This window comes from Giraffa tippelskirchi, chromosome 4, assembly GCF_054371585.1.
Source record: "Giraffa tippelskirchi isolate mGirTip1 chromosome 4, T2T-mGirTip1v1.2.pri, whole genome shotgun sequence".
Lineage (NCBI taxonomy): Eukaryota > Metazoa > Chordata > Mammalia > Artiodactyla > Giraffidae > Giraffa > Giraffa tippelskirchi.
In genome coordinates, this window is record NC_137278.1 from 85043781 (window position 1) to 85047366 (window position 3586).

The window sequence follows — 3586 nt, forward strand, 5'->3', positions numbered from 1 at the left end:
CTACTTTGCCAATCATAATTTTTATCTTTGCTATAAAATCCTTAAGGAAAAGCACTGCCTGCAGGGAAAGACATTTCTTATATTCAAGCAAATAGGCTTCCTTCAATGGCAAGATGGCACAATGGATGTTATTCTCTCACTTATCAAATTAGGCCTCTTCCTTTGAAGAGAAACCATCTACTATAAGTAATATCCTCTAACACTCCTCAGCTTGAAGCAAATGTCCTCTCAACTGTGAGCTCTCTTTGCATAGAGAAAGTGACAAGGTCGAATAGAATAGGGCAAAGCAGAGATTACTTACAAAGTTTAAGAATAACTTCCTCCGCTCAAAAATGCTTCATCATAGAAAGCAGCAATTTTACTTAAGCATGGTCCCATTTGAAAATGCAGGTGAAATTCTTGGACAACAAGGGATCTGTCTCTGTGACAGCACTGGGCCCAAAGAAAGGAGATGGATCTTCTCCAAGGTGCTGAAGAAAAGGTGCAACAGAAGAAAAACCTCACCCCATAGTTCTTCTTTTAACATAATCTATTCTTATGTCAATTGACTGTAAGTTGAAAACAGGGTTTTCTGCTGCTGGATTGGTGTTTGGACTGAACACAAAGTAAGAGAAATTCCTAAAGAACTCCACCACCAGGGTTCATCAGCCATCAGGCCCAGCTTCCTTTATTCCCTTCTGAATCCAAGAAAAGTATAAGCAAGTGATGCTTTAGCTACAGACTACCAAGCATCTGATTGTTTTCCATTGGTTCAGAGCCCACCTACAAAGGTTTGTAGGTGGTTTGTCCTTAAAGACCATCAGAACTAAGGCTGTAATTTATAGCCCCATTCAATAATAAAATAAAATTAACTGTCTACCCCACAAATAACTGAGTTAAAAATTCCATCAGAATATCTTAAAAGTTGCTGTAATATAAGAACCATTAGATGAAACAAAGATTCATGCCTGGATTGTCCTTTAATAAAGTTTATTTCTTTACATTTATGAGAATCAAAGTTACAGTGAGAACTGACAGCTCTCAGGAGTTTTAACAAACTACTGTTCAATTCCTGAAGAAAATGAGGACCTCAGAGTCCTTTCCCCAGTCTCATAGTGAATTATGAATTGGCTGACCTACACTAGTACAGTGTTCAATTTAAAAGAAAAAAATTAAAAGGCAAGAGAACTTGGGAATAAATCAGACATCCCCTGAGGACACAGAACAGAGATGAAAACTCGCTGACTTCTTTGAGTTCTCCCAGTGTGACTAGGACAAAGAAGCAAAGAGAATAAAGGCTAAAGGAGGTAATAAAAATGGTGGCTCTGAATTTTAAGCTGTCAAACCGCAAAGCAAAACTGAGATTGGAGAGTGATCTGGTGTGATTTTGTCATTGCAAAGGTTCTGAGTTGCCAGACAAGCCCTATACAGCAATTGGCTTTAACCAGTGGTGTGTATCAGAGTCACCTTTGGATATCTTTTAAAAACCTATTGTATTTTTGACCCTGTATCACTGAAAGGTCACTGTGTCTGAAGTCACTGGAACTGGGGTAATTTTTCAGAGTTCCTTAGAGGACTTGGAGGCACTGATTAAGAACTACTGTGATAGAGGATGATTTCCAGGAGAACAGTGCGTCTCAAACTTCAATGTGCTTGTAAATAATCCCAAAACCACCCCCAAATCTCAGGATCTCCGTTAAAATATTCTGACTCAGGGGGTCTGGGATAGGGCTGAGTTTCTACATTTATAACAAGCTTTCTGGTAATGCCCATACTGCTGGTGTGGGGACCCCACTCTATGAGGCAAGTAAGCAAGCTTTATATCCCAACTTCAGGTCAGTGGCCATGGGGTGGATATAGGCAGCCTGGGGCTGGTCCATTTGCGGTTTGTGGATCAGCCACCACAAAAATCACCTGAGGTACTTATTAAAATTCCAGGGCCTCACCCCAGACACATCCAATCAGAGCCAGCTAAACAAACTCCCTTTGTAATCCTATATACACATTAAAATCTGAGAACCACTAAGAGTTAGAGAATGGATAATTCAAAGAACTACGAGTCCCATACTCATTCAATAATGAATAATAACTTTAAATTTATTATTAATTTAATGCATTTTAAGCCTTCTCTAATTTCCAGTTAAAACTGGAGTTAGAGGTAGGAGTTTGAAAACAATAAAATCACCCTGATACATAACTTTAATATATATATATATATATACATATATATATGTATCTATGTATAGATCTACATATCTATGTATATATATATATATACATGGGGCTTTCCTGGTGGCTCAGTGGTAAAGAATCCACAATGCAGGAGACATAGGTGTAATCCCTGGGTTGGGAAGATCCCTTGGAGATGGAAATGGCAACCCATTCCAGTATTCTTCTCTGGGAAATCCCATAAACAGAGGGCTACAGTCCCTGGGACCACAAAAGAGTCAGACATGACTTAGCAACTAAAAACAACACACACACACACACACAAAATCTGAAATATATCATTAAGCTTGCCTATCTCTACATTGGCTATGCTATCACCTATGAAACTATCCCCAGAATTGTCATACTTTGGGGTCACTTATCAGCTACTTTGGTCTATTTTCCCAGCTGTTTTTCCTTACCAGCACCTACTAACTCACTTCTTTGTCTTACCTGAATATTCTATGTATTCTCTATCCCTGCCAGAGAAAAATTACCTTTAATTTCATCCAGCAAATACTGTTCTGTAACTGATATTCTGAACTCCAAATCTCTAAATGTTATTTCTGACACTAGAATATAAATTCACAAAGTGGAAGAACCAAAATATTTTTCTTCTTGGAAGTAGTAATCAAAAGGAAATGTCATTTTCTGCTTATGAAAAAATTTTAAAAATCTGCATTTGCAAAAATTTGAGTATTCATAATTAAAGAATTTTAAATCAAGGTTGTACTAGGCATTAGAAAAACAGGGACCTAAAAATTATGTGTTTAACTGGATAATACAAGCCTTAAAAATTTTCTTCCCCCCATATACAAGCTGGAATTTTTAGGGTCATATTTGCATGAAATTTCATTATTCTCAATACATTAAATTAAATGTATATAATACATGCACATATAATACATTATGCAAAATGTTCTATGTATCTTTAAAATACTTTTCGTGTAACTGACTATTATGAACTTGAAAAACATCTTCTAACAGATAATTTCTCACAATTTAATATGGAAAATGTTTCATGAGTCTACATCATGCTCATTCATTCATTCTTACTTTTGGTCATCACATTTCCTATGTTCATATGTCTTACTAATAATAACAGCAGAGATTACTGTGATGAATGGGCAAGGGTCAGAAAGCAGTGGAACGACTCTACGAGGAAGAAGGGCATTATAAGTTGCCCATGGCTGCTTCAATAAATTACTATAAACTTGGTAGCCTAAATCAACGTAAATATTATCTTACATTTATAAAGGTAAGGAGTCCAAAATGGATCTTACAGACTAAAATCAAAATGTTGACAAAGCTGTATTTCTTCTGGAACAAATTAAATTTTAAAACAAATAAAACACTCTGCAAATCTTAGTCTTAAAATGAGGGACTTCTAGATGCAGGG